The sequence below is a fragment of the Lactuca saligna genome, chromosome 3 (genome assembly GCF_052625555.1).
Source record: "Lactuca saligna cultivar CGN05327 chromosome 3, ASM5262555v1, whole genome shotgun sequence".
NCBI lineage: Eukaryota > Viridiplantae > Streptophyta > Magnoliopsida > Asterales > Asteraceae > Lactuca > Lactuca saligna.
The window spans coordinates 122,198,802-122,211,490 of NC_136419.1; positions in this window are offsets into that span (position 1 = coordinate 122,198,802).

Genomic DNA, 12,689 nt, shown 5'->3' on the forward strand with positions numbered 1-12,689 from the left:
TCTTTCTAAGTTCTTGAAAAATGATATTTGGTGGTTAAAATGGTTTTATTTTATTCCAAATCATTAAAGCTTTCGTTGCAATTTTTACCATTTGTGAAACTGTATTTATGAATAAAGAAAACCAAAATTGGTATCAAAACCATTTTTTAAGATTAGTTTGATTATCTATTAAGTTGATGAAATCATTGTTTTTGGAAAACATGGATGGTTTTCTCTTTGCAAGAAAAATCCATGCATATTTTTTACGACAATTTAAAATATTTATAATTGTTGTTTATATGACTAAAAGTTTACATGTATCTTTTTAGTCATAAAAGTTGTCTTAGAAAAAACAAAGAGTTGTTATATATAATTTTGAAAATATATATGGATGATGTGCATAAACTAGTCAAGGACCTATGTGTTGTTGCATGTGTTGATTTGTTTAAACTGGTTTTAATATTAATGTATTCCTTTTGTTTATTTTTGTAATTAATAGATTACTTTTAGAAATAGTTTATTTTTATAAAAATGTAACAATAATGAAGATGTCAGCCATTTTGATGATCAAAAGTTTATAAACATTATTTTATAAACATTATTTTATCAAACTTTATAAAATTATTTTTGTAAACTTACTACAAGGTGTTGAAGAAAGTAAGGGCACAGGAAGACATTCAAGATAAGAGCCTCTTATGCTCCTTTAGGAATGGCTTGATATTTTTGTGATGGCTCACAAAAATGTCACTAGTTTATGGCTTGCTTTATGCACATTTGTGTTAACATGTTTGTGTTGTTTTATATTTATGTTGTTATTATTATATTATGGTTGATAAATTAGTTTTTCAAATGCAAAATAATATTTGAACATAAATAAACATCACAATGGAATTTGTTTTTAATGAAATTTACCTTTTAACATAAGATGATAAAATTATATAAGTGTAAAATTGAGATTTGTAAACTTATCAAACTCCAAACCATATTTTATAAAAGGAAGTTTTATTAAAAAGGTTTACAAATGCTCTAAAGCACTAAAACGATATAACTTAATACTAGATATTAATTTAAAATTTGATCGTATCAATTATATAAAACTGGGTTTTATATATAGAACATTATTAAAATTTGATTTTACATAAAAATAATATTTATTAAAGTATACCATGGTTTATTAGATGAATGTAATAACCATGATATAATATGTTTTTTAAACTAGAATTATAAAAACATCAAAGACCCCTTACAAACCTCAAATCTATGCAATCCTTTTTGAAGAACACTCACACATTTCTTGTATGCACTAGTGGGATAAAGTATACCTAACCGCTTAGTGTTTTCTTTTGATTGTTGGAGTGTTTTCAATATTTCTATAACGAAATTGTAGGTCGATTACACAAGTTATTCAAATTATATGATTTGGTCGGAAATCTTTTGTGATAAAGGATAAGCAAGAGAGTTCCGAGGCACAGATGGAATCAAACATGTCTAATTAAATTTTAATATTAGTGATCCCATAAATCTAGGAATTATATATAGGTATATAATTGATAATAGATATCTATCGGTTTGGATTCAAATGGATGGGATAATGCATACCTTACCATTTTTTTTTCTTTTGCAAATTGGATCCTAGAGTTTGATAATTAATGTTTTTTGGAAACTAAAAGGGTATTAATTATTAAAGATTAAATTTTTAAAATGCTAAATGAATTTTGTTAAAATTTTGTAGATATGTAATCCACTCTCATAACCATGAATTGTCTTTTTCTCTAAAGACTTGATAAAACAAAAGCATTCAATCGATACAACTTCAATGAATGGGTTCATGTCTCGAGGGACAATCTTGTGAGACATGTGAAATTGTATACACTTAAAGGATCTAGTCCTAAAACAACTTGCTTTGAGCAATGGATCTGAACATGGTACCTATTAAAGAAATCATTGTGATGTTCAAGATGCTTCTAACATCATACTAGGAACACTTATTCATGAATTATACGAAGTCTTGGATAATTTAGATATATATCTAATGATATAATAGGTTAATAAATATTCCAATAAATACAGTGATATTTTGTTGGAATAGTGCAAGGCTACAAGAATCACCTTGAGTTATCTAAGAGGACCATATTTTATGTAGTGAACACCTTTAAACCCAAGAAATCCAATAATTTCTACATAGATAGTTCTTGTTTTCTATTATGAAGAAACTTGACACTAGAAGAGGAAATGCTCCTCTTATCTGGAAAGAGTCTAGAAGAGGCTAGTACTTTAGGTATCTACTTGATAGAATTTATACTTTTCATATAACACTCATGTACCTTTTACTTAAATGTTAATTTAGTATTGATAACTTCATTAGAGATATTTATAAAAGAGTAAATAGTTGAGCACAAGCAAGTTGGAACTCACTATCGATCTAGACTATCGAAGTTTAGTCCACCCTCCGAGTCTAACCACATAAATGGAGTCTGCAGTGTGATTGGTCCGCCCGCACCGGGCCTTCAATCCACCTGGTCCACTCTCTGAGTCTACAGTAACACTGGTCCGCCCGAACTGGGCCTTCAGTCGGCCTAGTCCACTCTCCGAGCCTCGGCACGTCTGGTCCGCCCTCACGGGGCCTACAGCCTATCCAGACCGCTCGCTGGGCCTTCAGGATAACTGGTCTGCCCTGGGTATGTTGGCCTACAGCACAAAGCAGGACCCACCTCAACCCAAGCCCAGTCCAACAACCATGTGCACATAAACATTCAAACATATAACAATTCGCATCCAATCAAACCGATCTAGCAGATCACATAGCATAACATCATTCTAACCAGGATACCAACCTAACCGGTCATAGCATCATCCTATATACCAGGATACCGACCTTAACCAGGTATCTAACATATACCATCCTAACCAGGATGCAAACATAGCAAAGCAATAACATAACAACGATACCCGGATCACAATCCGATAAAGGGTCGGCCTTGGTGCCGTAGACCCTGTTGATATAGTGAGGATAACTCACCTCGCAACTGCCGACTGAACAGATAAACCCAAGCTGCTCCGACCACTGATACAATCTCCAACACTGGCCAAGACCAAAACATTGAACTCAAAACGAAATCCAACAATTACCAAAATGCCACTGGAAATCAACTGGCCAACCCTAGGTCAAAGTCAAAGTCAAAGTCAACCCCTGACTGACTCTACTCGCCGAGTCCCTACGCACAGAACTTCCCTAAACCGCGACTCAACTCGCCGAGACTCATCGAGTCCAACAACTCTGAGTCCCCTCGCACCCAACTCACCGAGTCCTCCCTTGACTCACCGATTCACGACTCAACCAGAAGACGGTTAGGACCTCAAGACCAGACTCGCCGAGTCCAAGAACAGACTCGCCGAGTTATTCTTCCAACTCGTTGAGTTCCTGCCCACCTTCATGCAACTCGCCGAGTACACCCTTGTGACTCGCCTCGTATCCCTAGATCTGAAACCATACAGAGGCTTTCCAAGCCATGCAGATGCTCTAAACCATAGATCTACCCTTCTACAAGCCATCCATCACGTAAAGTGTCAAACTTTACGTGAATACAAGTAGATCTAAGCATTTTACACTCTAGGGTTTGGGTTTGGGACAAGATGGCTTCACCAATCACTCAAGAACAGGGACTTTAATGCACTCTAGGCCTTCTCCATTCCAGATCTGAGGTAGCAACCTCAGATCTAACCTCCAAACTCAAAACATCACAAGCTATTCTTTCCAAATACTCCAAAATGATGCATAATAGCCCAAGCAACGAAATAATACCTCAAAAGGAAGCTCCAACAGAAGAGAATCCAAGTCCTAGCAAAGCCCCTTGCTCCAAGCCTCTTAACTCTCCAAGATCTCTTCCAAAATCCCTTCTCCAAGGATCAAAAGCCCTCAAAATCACTCACAAACGCTTGTTAGGGTTTTCTGGACTTCAAGAGAGGGTAACGAGGCTGGGGGGAAGGTATAATGTCCTTTATATAGGGCTCATCCTCTGAAATTAGGGTTTTCTCCACACAAAACCAACTCGCCGAGTCCAGCCGCCGACTCGCCGAGTTGGCCACTTAACACAAGACCGGAATCGCGACCCTACTCGCCGAGTCCACCCATGGACTCGCTGAGTTGCCCTTTCACATTTACACTTTGAACCCTGAACTTGCACTTCTGAACTCTGGATGTTACAATTCTCCCCCACTTAAATTAGGCTTCGTCCTCGAAGCCTGCAGCAGCACAACTCCAAAACTACTGTCGCAATGCACCACCCGACATTCACCAGACCAGGTTCCTCAAAACACAACCACCGAAACCCGAAACCTAACTTTCCCTCTTGCAGTGTCCTGACCACCTGCTTCAAGCTAGCTACCGGCCTCATCCTCTAATAACCACACTTATCAACCAAGTACCACTCCATGATACATCACTCGCTCCAAAACACAACAATCACTTGACTCATACGAGCTAAAAATAACCCTGAACCACCGAAATCCCGATCTGAGTCCAACTTTATCCACTCCATGCTGACAGGATGACACGTCCTTCAGCCTCAGAGCAACTCCTATGAGTTCTCCACCGCAATCTCATACCCATGCTGAACTGGCTCTAGCATCCTCGGGTTGGGAAAACCCGATACACTGACGACACCACCAAACATCCCCCAAGATAAATTTCCACCACATACATAATCCTTGATCAAAATCAAACTGGAAATCCAAGATTCCATCCCTACACTCCTTCTGAGACTTTTGGCTCTACACCCTCGGAAATTTCTTCCGTGGCCTCAGCAAACATCCAACCCAAATGTGATTCCATACCATAGCCGCAGACACACTGCTAATCAACCATGATTGGAACACCCCAATCATAACTCTGCACTATTGCTTTCACTTCCATGAACTTACACTCCCTCTCAGAGCTACATTCCTTTCCCTTTCCTTACCAAGGAAATCCACTTGGTCGCCTTGTCACTACAACAAGTGCCACGATGCTCACCCAGTACTACACCATTCTCTTATAGCATAACCGCTATCCTATACACCACACATACTCCGGATCCACTCGCAAGGACTCTCAAGTCCATGCTCTACCTTCCACTCACCACGATCAATACCCGGGGCCAGACCTTCTGACGCTAACATATCGCGACATACTCAATCCATTTCCTTGTACCTATCTATCAACACATGCAGAGTCTTCAGCATGACTGGACCGCATTACCAGGCCTTCAGCCAATCTGGACCACTCTCAGAACGTTCAGCAGGTCTGGACCGCCCTCCAGGGCCCTCAGCCTGGCTGGACCGTTCTCCGAGCCTTCAGCATGACTGGTACGCCTACCGGCCTTCAGTCTATCTGGACCGCTCAACTAGCATTCATCATTCCGAGTTATCCCTCCGAGAAACTCTCCCATGCATACTGTTCTAGCCCTCTAGGGTTCCGAACTCTATCTCCATCTTACATACTCAATCCCAGCCCGATCCCAGGCCTTCCACAATTAATCACCCTTGGTCTGTATCCCGCCCCGCATGCCTGCCACTTACTCATACCAGCCTAAGCTCTTAGCTGACAAAACCACTACTGAATCCCAAGCAGCTAAACAACCTCTCATGCCCATCGATCTTCTGGAGAATTTTCCAATTCTCCCCCACTTAGTGCACTGACTATCAACCACCGGTCGCCATCACCGACCTCCCTTATCAACCCTACACAACATAATCCCTTACACGCGAACTGGTTCCCACTAGAACGAGCAACCTTCACAAAATCATACATCAACACAGATCATCTCGGCTCGAAAGATACCCGACCTTCAGCTAACCACTCCTCAAACTGCAGATGTTTCCCAACATTCAGACCAAACGCCAGATTCCCACTAATAACCCTCATGAAAGATAACCAACAAAATTCCCAACACCAAACCCTTAACCCTACCATAACCCTCAAGGAACAATGAATACAATACCAGAAACCACACCACGAGACTAGCAGATATATAATACTCCAAAATAATCATAAAATAACAAGACATCAAGGAAGAAACATACCCGCAACTACATCCGGCACTGTCCTGACCTCCTCTGATGTAAGCTAAAAAGCACGACCCTGAGCCCTTGGGGGCTCCGCTCCACCCTGACCTCCACCCGAAATCCTCAAAGTGGCCAGTGATGGAGCCTGCACCGGTCCTACAGCAAGCTGTGGACAATTGGCCCTCAAGTGTCCAACCTGATGGCAATGATAACAAATCCTCAAATCCCAAACCGGGGCTGTCTGCCGACAATCCCTCACATAGTGCCCCTCCTTTCCGCACTTGCGGCATGCACCACCGGACCTACAAACTCCGGTGTGACCCTTCCCACACCTCCTACAAGTGTGGCTGCTCTGATCTCCCAATCTAGAATCAACGGTCTTGGACCGTTTCGGTGCCGGTTGCGACTACACCGGAGCCTGCCTCTGCTCTCGCAACTGCAACTCAATCTCCAACTCACGCCGCCTAGCGGCCTCCTGCAACTCCAACAAGGTCTCGCACCTCTGCGTAGACACAAACTACCTGATATCCCTCTTGAGCATACTCAGATATCGGGACATCTGAGCCTGCTCCGAAGCGAACTCAGGGCAAAACATCGCCCTCTCAGTGAACATCCTGGTGATCTCCGTCACCGACTCCGAATCCTGCTTCAGCTCAAGGAACTCCTAAGCCAATCTCTCCCTCTCAACTCGCGTAACATAACGAGTGCTGAACATCTCCCGGAACTGATTCCATGAAACCGCAGCCCATGCGCATCCGAATATGACCCTGTGGTCAATCTCCACCAATCCTTCACCCCGAGCCTCAACAGGTTCAGAGCACACCTCACTCTCTGATCAGCAGGGAATGAACACGTGAAGAAACACCCCTCCACGTCCGACAACCATCTCATAGCAACAATCAGGTCCTGAACCCGTCGAAGGTAGGAGGCTTCGTATTATCAAAGTCCCGATACTAAAAACCTCGACCGGCTCCTTCCCCTGCCACTGCTACAGTCGCTATAGCCGCCACGGTAGCCATCTCTGTGAGAGCTACATAGCGCTCATCAAAATACTCAACCATGGCAGTCTTGATCGACCTAAACAGTTCCGGCAACTCGGCCCGGAACAACGTAGCAACCTCCTCATGTAGAATCTCATGAATCCTAGCATCCAACTCATCTGTGCTCATCTAACAAATAACCTCGGGCGGTACTGACCCACCTTGACCGCCCTCTTCTGCTCCCGATCCCGATCCGGATCCACTCCCAGCATGCCTTGAAACCTCTATATTGAAAAACAGCGCAAGATCTCAGATACTTCCCACTAACCTGGGAACCAACCCCCAACCCATCCCTAGAGGTTATGGTTTCTTTGATATGCGTGTGGATCCTGTGCTTTCAGTAGTACGGGCGCATACTACCTTCTACACCTACCCATGTTTGCATTAAGTATACCACAACACCCTAGTAAAGAACATACATAACAAGCACTCAACCCTCACTCCTAGAGGAACATTGGAAATCTCCCACAGAAGAAACCCTAGGCTAGCAGGAATCATAAATCAGGCAACATTATCATGAAATCCTGAAGATCCCTAGCCTAGTACTAGCATGTTGTTCTATCAAAGCTCAAAAACAAATATCATGTATGGTATTTTGGGGTTACTTACTGGCTCCGGTTGATCGTACCTCCGCATCCTCCTTTACTCATTTTGAAAACCATTTTAAATTCTCTTTTGAAAACTCTCCTTGATTTGAGACTGGATTCACACGAATGTTCCTCCAATTCACTCAAACCAAGGCTCTGATACCAACTTGTAACACTCTAAAAATTTAAGCCAATTTTAAACTTTTCAAAAACAACCCGGTTTCATAAAGTTATTAAAAAAAGGTTCTCAATACAATTATTATCAAAGTCTTCCCAGAATCACATCACAAAACATAATCATGAGGAGCGGTACGATCACGCCTTTGCCTTGCCACGGTCTCCTAAAGAACCTAAAAAACATTAAACCACAACTGTAAGCCCGAAAGCTTAGTGAGATACCCCCAAAATACCAACCACATATACCATACACGCAAAACATGCCATATCATAACAAAACACAGAACAGCCATGCACTTCGAGTCTACTGTGTGACTGGTCCGCCCGCACTGGGCCTTCAGTCCACCTGGTCCACCCTCCGAGTCTAACCACATACATTGAGTCTGCAGTGTAATTGGTCCGCCCGCACCTGGCCTTTAATCCACCTGGTCCACTCTCTGAGTCTACAGTAAGACTGGTCCGCCCGCACTGGGCCTTCAGTCGGCCTGGTCCACTCTCCGAGCCTTGACACGTCTGGTCCGCCATCTTGGGGCCTACAGCCTATCCGGACCGCTCACTGGGCCTTCGGGATAACTGGTCTGCCCTAGGTATGTTGGCCTACAGCACAAAGCAGGACCCGCCTCAACCCAACCCCAGTCTAACAACCATGTGCACATAAACATTCAAACATATAACAATTCACATCCAATCAAACTGATCTAGCAGATCACATAGTATAACATCATCCTAACCAGGATACCGACCTAACCGGTCATAGCATCATCCTATATACCAGGATACCGACCTTAACCAGGTCTCTAACATATACCATCCTAACCAGGATGCAAACATAGCAAAGCAATAACATAACAACGATACCCGGATCACAATCCGATAAAGGGCCGGCCTTGGTGCCGTAGACCCTATCGATATAGTGAGGATAACTCACCTCACAACTGCTGACTAAACAGATAAACCCAACCTGCTCCAACCACTGATACGATCTCCAACACTGGCCAACACCAAAACGCTGAACTCAAAACAAAAGCCAATAATTACCAAAATGCCCCTGGAAATCAACTGGCCAACCTTTGGTCAAAGTCAAAGTCAAAGTCAACCCCTGACTGAATCTGCTCGCCGAGTCAACCTGATGACTCGCCGAGTCCCTATGCATAGAACTTCCCCAAACCGCGATTCAACTCGCCGAGTCCAACAACTCTGAGTCCCCTCACACTCAACTCACCGGGTCCTCCCTTGACTCACTGATTCACGGCTCAACCAGAAGAAGGTTAGGACCTCAAGACCAGACTCACTGAGTCCAAGAACAGACTCGCCGAGTCCAAGGCTATCTTCAACCAACTCACCGAGTTGTTCTTCCAACTCTTCGAGTTTCTACCCACCTTCATGCAACTCGTCGAGTACACCCTTGTGACTCGCCGAGTAGCCCTAGATCTGAAACCATACAGAGGCTTTCCAAGCCATGCAGATGCTATAAACCATAGATCTACCCTTCCACAAGCCATCCATCACGTAAAGTGGCAAACTTTATGTGAATACAAGTAGATCTAAGCATTTTACACTCTAGGGTTTGGGTTTGGGACAAGATGGCTTCACCAATCACTCAAGAACAGGGACTTTAATGCACTCTAGGCCTTCTCCATTCCAGATCTGAGGTAGCAGCCTCAGATCTAACCTCCAAACTCAAAACATCACAGGTTATTCTTTCCAAATACTCCAAAATGATGCATAATAGCCCAAGCAACGAAATAATACCTCAAAAGGAAGCTCCAACAGAAGAGAATCTTAGTCCTATCAAAGCCCCTTGCTCCAAGCCTCTTAACTCTCCAAGATCTCTTCCAAAATCCCTTCTCCAAGGTTCAAATGCCCTCAAAATCACTCACAAACGCTCGTTAGGGTTTTCTGGACTTCAAGAGAGGGTAAAAAGGCTGGGGGAAGGTATAATGTCCTTTATATAGGGATCGTCCTCCGAAATTAGGGTTTTCTCCACACAGCACCAACTCGCCGAGTCCAGCCGCCGAGTTGGCCACTTAACACGCGACCAGAATCGCGACCCTACTCACCGAGTCCACCCATGGACTCGCCGAGTTGCCCTTTCACATTTACACTTTGAACCCTGAACTTGCACTTCTGAACTCGGGATGTTACATTTAACATATGTGAATCTTATTTAAATATATAAGAGATTACTAATGATATTTTCACTAAAGTTAGAGAATATAATGATGGGCTTTGAGCATTACAACAATCATATGGTGCACATGCAAACCCTAAAGCTTTGGATCTAGGTTTCTCTAATTGTACATGCAAATCACCCAAAGCTTGCAAACCCTAACTCTAGCATACAAAAATCAAATCTCACATAAATAAACTAGTAAGAATGTTACCTTTCAATTGAAGCTTGAAGATCCTTCACTTGTGAGCTTAGTATCACAAACGTAATACCTCTAATCGATCACAAACACCAAGAATCAATTGGACAATGCAAGAGAGAGAGGAGGGAGGTGATTTTCGGCTCTAGGAAACCTTCTGGGGTTATGGAAGCTGAAATTGGATGCCAAGGGTCCCTTTATATAGGTGTGGAATTCGGGTTTCAGTCAAAGACCTTATCCGGTTACTTAGCCACCAAGCAGCCCATAAGACCCTTCTAGAATCCCTTCCTTGGACGAATTCAATGTGGGCTTCCACATCAAATTCGTCCCCTCCCTTCACAAGGGATCAACAACCCATATTTCAATTATCTCATAAGTGCAATTCCAGTCCCCTTAGATTTAATTAATATATTTTGACCACAAAATGAATTCTAAACTAATTCTTGACCAATATTAATTAAACAATATGATTTCTCTTTTAATATATTATTCACATAAGATATTAATAAACCACATTTATCCTCTTTCTCCATTATTCATCCAGTCAAGTTGCTTCGGTGAAGGCAACCCAAAAGGACCACGCTACAACCGGGTCAAGTACATACCAAATATAGTTATGGGCTTAGACACTAATCCAACATATAATTATTAAGGAACTATATACTTTGGTGTATAACTTCTTTTCTAATGAATGTCTAAGATTAAGCACAAAAGATACAACCTAGTAGTACCATCTAAAGTCTTGGTGATAATAAAGGATAAATTAAACTTTACTTGATATAGTTTACTTTCTAATTGGTAGAAATATCTTCCATTAATATTTTTAGGATAATACTTCAATCACTATTAATTTGATCTTGAATATAAACACCAACTAATTACAGAATTATATAATACTCTAAAACAGAATTTAGATTATTTTGTACAAGCCCACCAAGAATAAGTTCTCTTATTCCTCTAATTAATGAGTTAGCAGAACGCAAGCTTCTAATGACAAAGGAAGTGGAAGGCACATAGAACTTGAAGATGTTGAAGAACCATAGCCTAATGTAGTAATTATTGGCTTGATAAATGTAGAATCTCTCATTGATGATCTCATGATGGTTTCTAGCGAATCCATCACCCACTAGAATATTATAAATGACTTACACTCAAGAATATTGAGATGTAATCCACGTCTAGTAATCAATTTGTGGGCTTCATTGATCTTCCTCTCTATATCATGGCTAGAAGGAGTAAGAGGTTCTTTTAGAAAGAATACATACATAGATATTTTCACACCCCATTAAAGCGGAAACACGAAGAGTGATAGTCTAAGGTCTTATCACAAAAGGTAAATAGGAGTACCAACCACAAACATTAAGTGTTTTATGTTTAAAACACGTACAAAACAAATACATTCAGTTTTCCCAATACATAGTTTAATATATAACAAAATCAACAACATAAATCATGCTGGTGTCTTTTTGATTCACTAACCGTTCCCTGAAAAGCATGCAAAAACGAGGGTCGACTATTGCCACACCCCGTTAAAGCGGAAGCACGAAGGGTGATAGGCTAAGGTCTCATAACACAAGGTAAATAGGATTACCAACCATAATCGTTGAGAAATTTTATGTTTACATCATATTTGAAACAATGTTACATTTTTGTTCCATATTACATAGTCTAGTACATAACAAGAGCAATGAACATAAATCATTATGGCGTCTTAAACTGGATCACTGAATGTTTCCTGAAAAGCATGCAAAAACGAGGGTCAACTATAAAATAGTTGGTGAGTTCACACGTTTATAAAGGTACATCATTTCAGTAAGAAAATATAGATTTGTTCAACAAAAGTTCCAACTCGAAATGAGTGTTGAATGCGAAAACACTCCGTTCACAACCAAGCCTAACGACCGTTCTTGCCCCATTCCATCATCTCCATGGTTCCCATGATGTCAGTTCACGGAAATATGCACTCACAGTTCTGGGTGAGTGGGGGCTGTCTACCCCAAATAGCGTTATCCATAAGACCATCGGCTTGAAATACGAGTTAATAGGTTGTCGTTCAGTTCTCGCGGACTTAACATACAAAGTTCATAACAAATTCATATCACAAAGTTCATATCAAGAGTTCATCATATGAAATTCATAGCACAAGTTCATAGCAGAAAGTTCATAAAAGAGTATCTTTCCAAGTTCATGAAGTTCATAAAACAATATCATTCCAAGTTCATAAAACCATATCGTTTCAAGTTCATTAAGTTCATAAAATAAGATCATTCTAAGTTCATTAATATAGTATGGATAGCTCATAAAACAATGGCATGTTGTCCACCCCAAAACATGAAAACAGTAAAAAGGGGGTTGTGAATACTCACTAGGGAGAGTTTGTGGTTCGAGCTTCGCGGTCCAGTGTTCTAGAGATTGATTTCTACTAGTGCCCTATGGAACAAATAGTTTCTAGTGAGATACAATTCACTAAACCACTATCTAAGATCTACCTATCC